Here is an 8,517-nt window from a genome sequence, read left to right on the forward strand (position 1 = left end):
CCCAGCATCCAGTGAAATACCAACAACACAATTCCCAGTCTCTCCTCTGATGTACAGGGTTCTATTTCTGCATGTTAATGATTGCCTGAGATGCCAGCGTGTATTTTGAATTCTTCTTTTTAAATACATTTTCTCTTCAGGAAGATAGTGCACATGGAAATGCCAGATGAAACACTACTATTCCCCCAGGACATGCTGAGGAGCATCACTGAAACATTCCCATCCCTGAGCCACAACAGCACATGACTTGCCATGTTAAGCAGCATCATCATGGCCTACCCATTGTCAAGACAGGTGTTGTCAGGTTGGGTATCAGCACAAAATTTCTCTTTAGAAAGAGTGGTGATGCAGTGACACAGGCTGCCCTGGGAAGTGGGATGGTCACCATCCTTGGAGGTGTTTCAGAGCCATGGAGACGTGACACTGAGGGATGTGCTCAGTAGGCAAACTGGGATGGATTGACAGTAGGGCCACATGATCTTAATGTTCATTTCTAACTTTAATGATTCTACAATTCTATTCTATGAATCATATTCCTCAGCAGAGAAGGGGGGGAAGGGGGGGGTGGGGGGTGGGCAGACCAGCGCATAGCATTCAAATTAATGGGTTTGATCTTCAGCACACTGCTGGTAGCCCATGGAGAAGTGTGCTTCAAAGATGCTCTAGCCTCTGCTGACATCCAAAATACTCCCATGGTATATGTAAGGTAAGGTTTAATGCTTTAGGGAATGCCTGCATTGTGCAGCTCTCCCACAGCATTCACTTTCACCAGGTGCGACGTTTATTTTCTGAAAAGACAATTATTTCAAATCCTTGGGCACTGCAGAAAATAACTAGTCTTTTTTTTTTTTTTCCTTTTTTTATTCCCTCCCCCCCCCCCCCCCCCCCCCCTTGGATAATTAAGAACAGGTGGCAGAAAATAGACCCTCAGACTCCAAGAATAAAGGAAAGGCTGTTTTTACGGAGATGTCTGAATTATACACGCTTCAAAAATAGAGCACTGGAACCAGCAAGGAGGCAGCAATAAATGCAGTCCCTGGTTTTGTGGTTGCCAACGAAGATATCACTGTCACTGGACAGTGCTGCAAACTCACTTTTTAGGTCAATATAAACAGCTTTTTGAAATCTAAAGAATTCTTTAAAATGCTGTCAGATTTAGAGTAAGAGAAAAATTGCAGTTTTGTTACGTTGAAAGCTGCTCTACAAAGCCAAGGGGAATGTCTCATGGCTTTGGCTGCATTTGCTTCTGCTAGCATTACTCTTCATGTCTGCCTTGCAGAGAGTCATGCTGGGATGCTGTTCCTACCGGATGCATCTGCTGAGAGTAAACATATGGAAAGGCCTTCCCTTCACTAAGGATATGTCATCCTCTTGCTGTGTGATGGGCAGCATCACAATTTTCATCTAATTCTGGAGTTTTTCAAAGTATGGTAGTGCTCACACTGAGCTGGAGGAGGAGGAGGAGGGGGATTAGGCACAGCCTTTATAATTATAATAATAATAATTATTATTATAATTTATTTTATTTTCAGAATGGATCCTCCAATCTTGCAAGCCTCTGACCCTTTCCATACTCATGTCCCATAAGTGACTCATTACTGTGGGTGAGGAGTACAGGAGAGATGTTTAGCCATTCAGCCCAGATTGATTTAATTAGTGGCACTTTTAATTAAGCTTTACCATTAAGTTGTAGAGGGAGCACACTTACTTATAGAAAAACCATTTAATGAAGATTTTGTTGGCATCAGGAAGAAAGGTGTGACTCCAGCTTAATTACTCAGACTAACAGAAGTAGAACTGAGATGCCTCTGAGAACCAGTTGCAAGCAGTGTTCATAATTCAACCACTAAATTAAAGCTGCAAACAAAGGTATTTACCATGCACCCCGTGGCTGTCCTGCCATGTTTACTGGCACAACGGCTGTACAATTGGATGACAGCTAATACATAGCTTTGGGGATATTTTTGCAGTTTCCTTTAAATAATTGATTAGAGACATAATTACACTGTGATAATTGCTAGCCATGAAGATAGACTTCTGCTGTAAGCTGCAGGTAGTGACATATACTGTAATATTAGGCTCCTTAAATGGAGAGACAGATTCATGAGTTGCCCAGGTAGTGCTTCTATGAAGCTAGGAATGCAGTACCTTGTGGATCCTATCTCTGTTGTTGAGCCCTGTTGCAGGAAAGGAATTGGTAAAGGGCCCAGTTCCTGGTACTCCTTTCAGGAAGGAGACTTTGGTCTGTGAGTCACTGCTTGCTTGGAAGTAACATCTAATTTGCTTCCTCACTGCCAGACACATCCCCAAGCTCATCATTTTCTACCAGGAGGCAGAGAACAACCATTAAACCCAGCAGTGAAAGAGGAAAATCACATGCACAATTTGCTGCCTGTGCCTCTCCCCTGGGACTCCAGGGTTTAATGCAATTTGGTGTATCCTGGCCAGTGGTGCTTCGCTGCTTTTAATTAAAAAAAAATTAAAGGATTTATGTTGGGATTAAATGGGATAATTATTGATTGATCTCTGCCTTCTAAATTGAAAAGCATTTGGATTAATCAGCTTTTAAGTAGGAAATCACTCAGCTCTGGACAGGAAACCAGCCTCAGGCCCTGCACTTTGCATCTAACAGGGCTTTATTTGGTCCTCTCTCCTAAAACCCAGGGAGAGAAAAGTTTTCCTTTCTTCTGTCCACCTGAAGCATCTTGTCACATCTGTCCAGGAGGTCTGCCATCCTCCAAGACCTTTGTTCTGGGGACTGGGAAACTCATCTCTTCGGTTGGTCAAGCCAGCACTGGAATGCTTGATAGATGGAAAGATATGGTTGTATATCAGTTCTGTACAGAACAGTTGGAAAGATACTGTTCTGTAGATCAAATAAAAAACAGGTGGCCAAATAGACAGCTCAACCATCAGAAGGTACTGGTAAATGCAAAGGTATAAAGCTTGCAGTTGGTTTAGTTCTAGGACTGTATATACCCCTCCATCTACACAAGCTGTTGAAAATGAGGTTAAACAGGTGAGGCTGGTGGTAGGACAGCGTGTACTAAAAATAATAATGGCACATTCAAAATGATAATATTTAATGTCCCCAGCTGCAAAAGTAGGCTGCTGACCTAAGCACTGTGTGTCCATGTTTCTGCTTATATCCGAAGCAGAAATAGCATGTTTTGTGACCCCCATTTCCACTTGGATTATTCCACTGAATGAAAATAAGGAATGCTAGCTCCCAGGAAATGCCAAATGGAAAATTTAGAAGAAAAGCTTGCCATTTCAGGAGATGGATTATTTTCGAGAACGGAGAGTTTTGATGGGATTTTCCCCATTGGAATGAAATTCCAGTTCCAAAGAATCATCTTTCCAGTGCTAGAGCTTAGAAGCAAGTTTCAGCTTTCTCCCTTGCGAGTGAGAGCGATGTTCACTTCAAAGTCTTTGTCTTCTCATTTACTCCATGCTAAGAAATTTTCTTGTTTTATTTTAAAAAGCTTCTCCTTCCTCAAAAAAAAAACAAAAAAAAAAACAAAACAAAAAAAACCCCACAAATCTTTAGGTGTTCTTTTGTTTGTTTGTTTGTTTGCTTTTAAATGTTATATTTTTAAAGAGTCTCCATGAAAAAAAAAGGAGTACTTCCTCAGGAAGATGCACACCCAGAGAGTCTATGTTATTCTAGGAAGCATATTCCTGCTGTATTACTTTAACCCACTGAGCTGCCAATCCAGCACTGACTCACATCTGAACCTCATCCACATCTCATCTACCAGAGGTAGTTGACCTGGCAGCACAGTGGCAGATTACATCCTCATGCAGCTGTATGGTAATTCATACTTGAAAGGATGATTTGAGTTCCCCACACAGCAGTCAGCTCTATATTAATTGGAACAGAAGACCTTGCTTCATTGTTGACAACTCAGTGAAAGCCTCTTTTCTGTGGACAGCTGAGTTTGAAGAGAAAAAGCACCCATGTTACCTCAGTCACACTGTTGGAGCACCCTGAAATTATAACCACACTGGCCCTTGAACAATCCCTTCTGCACAGCTTCATTAGGAACATCATGGGTTGATCAGTATAGCTCACAAGTATGTCAAGAGTGATGGATGAGATGATAACGATATGTGTGAAGTCAAATTGTTTGTCACATACAATCTAGGGGGAAGACTTAGAGCTTTTTATTAAGTGGACTGACCTAAAGATGTTGCTTTTCTTGAGTACAGAGCTCCTGTAGGATGACTGCAAGTGGACGAGTTGAAATGAATGAACTCCAGCGCATGTTGGCCAACTCCAGTGGGGCCATTTAAGCCTCTCTGCACCATACTTCCAGTGTGAGTACTGTAATTTGGAGATCAGAAGGTTTGTCAAGGCCAGGCTGGATGAGGGCTTGTGCAAAATAATCTGAATGGAAATGTCTCTGCCCATGTCAAGGGGTTGAACTAGATGGTTTCTGAGGTCTCCTAATATCATGGCTTGGATGTGCTAATTGGGCATCAGAAAAAGCTTCTTCACTGAGACAGTGGTCAGGAAGTGCAACAACTTCCCCAGGGAGTGGCTGTGGTAACAAGTTTGCCAGAGTTCAACAAGCATCTGGTCAATGCTCTAAGACATGAGGTCTGATTTTTGTGTGGTCCTCTGTGGAACCAGGAGTTGGACTCTCTAATCCTTATGGGTCCTTTCCAACTCAAGATATTCTATGATTCTATGATGATTCTGCTCTCAATGAAGAAAAGAAAGTGTACAGTAAACTCCTTTTCCCAACATAAGTGGAGAAAAACTAAGGAACAAAGATTAAGACATTAGAAGAGTGCAATATATGATCACTTGCTTGAGTGAAATAATCTTGCTTGGGATCTCTTTAAATTACTGCATTTTGCTAAACTCCATGGTAAAACTTTAACCTGCTCTCAGATCTGTTAGTTAGAATTAACTGCTGTTTTCTCAACACCTGATAGCTGACCAGGAGAAAGCAGCACATCAAACCTTAGTCCCAGGTCAGCTCCTGAACACCAGAATAATTCCCTTGCTCACTTTGAGGAGATCGAAGTCACCAGGACTACCAGTACAGTCCATCTCCATGGCAAAGAGAAGCTGAAGTGCTCCTTAGAAATCCTGGTTGGACCAATCCTGAGAAATGAAGGATTGGGACCTGACTTCACAAAAAAAATGGATAGTAGGTTATTCTTCTTAACTATGTCCAAAGTCAGGTGTCTTCTCATCCTTTAGTTAATGTGCTTACTGCGAATCTGTTGTTGTCACCTCAAAAAGAAGAGGCACAATCCTACGAGTCAATCAATGACCTTTTTGAATTTCCTGCTTTCCTATCTCAGAAGCCATACATACCAGACACCACATGCCATTTAAAAGCCTGCACATGTGCCAGCTATCATTTGCACTGAAAACAGGGGAGCTGGAGGACAAGACTACAATTCAGATGGAGATATGAGCACTCCACAGAGTGCCCCAAGAGATTATGCAGAGTTCTGCAGCTGGGACAGTATAACCCCAGATAACAGGACTGGATGAGGACTGACTTTGCAGACAGAGTCATGGTGGGCAACAAGTTGAACAGGAGCCTACAAACATCCTTCATGGCAACAAAAGTCTATCACAAATTGTCTGTAAGGGTACAAGAGCTGCCAGCATACCCTTGGAATTATATTTTTGCTTCTCTTGAGCAATTTAAGGCCCTGTTTCAATTACTGTGCCCACATTCAGGCTTTCAGGTTCAAGGGAGGCTGGACCAAATGGAGCAGAGAAACATCATAGTGGCTGGAGTAGTGGAGAATGTATTGTATGAGGATGAGGAGATAAGAGGTTTTCCTCTGCCTGGAGAGAAGTAAAGACTGATTAGGGATCACACTGCTGTTTTCACATACCTGACACAGTATCAATGAGGAAATGGAGCTGTATTCTTTTTCCTAGGAGCCATGGGAAAACAATAGGGGAAAGTGAAACAACAGCATACACTGCCAATACAGCAACTAAGCAAATGTCTGTGAAAGTGATGTGACAGAAATAAAACCTTATTACCTCCTTATAGGCAGAAATTGAGGCATCTCTCTTGTAACCTGCTCAAGAACATGCTTCTGTGCTCTGCAAACATGGGATGGCTGCTCAGAGCATGTAACCTTCACCCATCTCCTCAGAACCACACACACATTTCTTCCTTCTCCTCCTGCATCACTGTTCCATGACCTCAAACTCCTCCCTGGGGACTGCTTTGAATGATTTATTCTGGTCGTGGCAAAAGCCCTGCAGAGCCCAGGTCCCCATCTCAGCAGCTGCTGAATGGGGCAGTGCAGGTCACCAGAGGGTTCTGCTGGGGCCCAGCCAAGCAGATAGAAAGCAAAAATAAAGAAAGTTGTCCTGCTGCATTCCGCCTCCTCTCTTTCTCTCAAAGTAAAACAAATAAAAACCAATGAATGAGTGTTGTAGAGTGGTAGGACTTGACCTTTTAACTTCCTTTGCCTTAAGTTGTTGTGGTTGAAGATTACCCTAGCAGGTTTCTGGGACTTACTTGATTTCAGCCTTGCATGTTTTGGTACTGTTTGGTTTCAGCGAAGTTAATCCTGGCTGTCACTTGAGAGCAGTTAATGATGTTCTGCTTGGAGATTTGCAATTGTGCATAACTGGGCTAAAGTCCCTCCCTGCTGTCTTCGCACTGCTTTCAGAGCCCTTCTGTCAGATACATGGGAGTCACTGAGCATTTTGCAAAGGAGTGACTGAAAATGAATCCTGCAGGCCTAAATGAGCCGCTTTATAATCCCTCTATCTGCTTCAGACTGTCTCAGATTAATACTATTTGCCAGTCACTCCCCCTCTCTAAAGGGGGGAACATATTTTTAGCCTCTCAACAGATCTGACACACTGGAGTTTCCCCTATCTGCAATCCCACTGTCACCATTTCTAAGTATATATATTTTTTAAATCTCTTACTTCTTATTGCTGCCCACACTGGGAATTTAAGATCAGTAGCATGGGCAGCTACTGCATGTAGATGCATGCTTGGATACTTGCAAGAGACAGCCTCAAACTGCCAAATAATAATAATAATAATAATAATAATAATAATAATAATAATAATAATAATAATAATAAAGAAAGAAAAAAGGAGAGAAAAAGAAAAAATAGGGGGAAGGGAGAGGAGGGAAGGGAAGGGAAGGGAAGGGAAGGGAAGGGAAGGGAAGGGAAGGGAAGGGAAGGGAAGGGAAGGGAAGGGAAGGGAAGGGAAGGGAAGGGAAGGGAAGGGAAGGGAAGGGAAGGGAAGGGAAGGGAAGGGAAGGGAAGGGAAGGGAAGGGAAGGGAAGGGAAGGGAAGGGAAGGGAAGGGAAGGGAAGGGAAGGGAAGGGAAGGGAAGGGAAGGGAAGGGAAGGGAAGGGAAGGGAAGGGAAGGGAAGGGAAGGGAAGGGAAGGGAAGGGAAGGGAAGGGAAGGGAAGGGAAGGGAAGGGAAGGGAAGGGAAGGGAAGGGAAGGGAAGGGAAGGGAAGGGAAGGGAAGGGAAGGGAAGGGAAGGGAAGGGAAGGGAAGGGAAGGGAAGGGAAGGGAAGGGAAGGGAAGGGAAGGGAAGGGAAGGGAAGGGAAGGGAAGGGAAGGGAAGGGAAGGGAAGGGAAGGGAAGGGAAGGGAAGGGAAGGGAAGGGAAGGGAAGGGAAGGGAAGGGAAGGGAAGGGAAGGGAAGGGAAGGGAAGGGAAGGGAAGGGAAGGGAAGGGAAGGGAAAGGAAGGGAAGGGAAGGGAAGGGAGTTCTGTACAGTCACAGAAAGACTCTTACTAAAGAACAGCTCTACTCTGTCTCTTGTGCAGTGGAATCAATGGCTCTCTCCTGCCCAGGGTTTTAACGTGCTCTGCTCAGGCCAATTGTGGTTATATAATACTGGCTCCAAAGCAGATGCTGCTGTGTTCGGGCTGGGAGATTATAGCTGGAATGCACAACTAATGGAAGCTTTCTGACAAATGCAGCCTTCACTGCCAGGTGGGGGATGGCTGCGGGCAGTGCTCCTGTATCCCTGGGGCACTGCACATGGCAGACATTGGGGCTGGCTGTGATGGAGCTGGTGCTCCCAGTCAGCCTTCCCCCCACCAAAAATATAACTAAAATCAGGTGAAGGAAAACGAAGTGGCAGCAAATCATCTCCTGCTGTAGAGCTGGAGGTGTGCTGGAGTTTTGTCACTGATGGACCGTAACAGTTGTCAGGAATTGCTCTGTCACTGGGAGGAAGATGATATACTGCACCCAGGATGGTTAGTGTATTTGTGTGGTTGAATATCTGATTGATTGAATATTTCTTCTTGTTCCTTTGTGATTCACCACATGTTTGGTGTATTGGGTGTCTCATTACCTTTTTCAGTGCTGTGACTTGGCTTTGTGGCATGCGCTGTGTAATGCCACCATGAAAGTGGAGCGGGTCTTCATTGCAGGGAGCTGGGTACAGCTCTGAGACAGTGCTTAGCACTTTGGTATTGAAAGGGTATGAACAACCCCAGATCTACTCTGACTTTGCTTCAGAAAATCTCATGTGTTGGTCTT

At 44.0% G+C, this 8,517-nt stretch overlaps 2 long non-coding RNA genes across 3 annotated transcripts; one reads left to right on the forward strand and one right to left on the reverse strand.

Moving 5' to 3' along the window:
* Positions 1-561: 561 nt before the first annotated feature.
* Positions 562-6,499, forward strand: LOC146762175 (uncharacterized). Its single transcript, XR_014943205.1, has 3 exons — positions 562-706; positions 4,213-4,320; positions 6,033-6,499. It is a non-coding gene; the product is annotated as an uncharacterized LOC146762175 (long non-coding RNA).
* LOC146762176 (uncharacterized) lies at positions 1,981-7,879 on the reverse strand. 2 transcript variants are annotated; one of them, XR_014943204.1, is made up of 4 exons: positions 7,762-7,879; positions 6,510-6,670; positions 4,185-4,327; positions 1,981-2,802 (listed from the first exon to the last, which is right to left on the reverse strand). It is a non-coding gene; the product is annotated as an uncharacterized LOC146762176 (long non-coding RNA). The 2 variants fall into 2 exon arrangements; XR_014943203.1 differs by lacking the exon at positions 4,185-4,327 and having other exon boundaries at positions 1,989-2,802; positions 7,762-7,862.
* Positions 7,880-8,517: the final 638 nt, after the last annotated feature.

Source organism: Coturnix japonica, chromosome 2 (assembly GCF_054131305.1).
Source record: "Coturnix japonica strain WE chromosome 2, WE-NBRP24, whole genome shotgun sequence".
Lineage (NCBI taxonomy): Eukaryota > Metazoa > Chordata > Aves > Galliformes > Phasianidae > Coturnix > Coturnix japonica.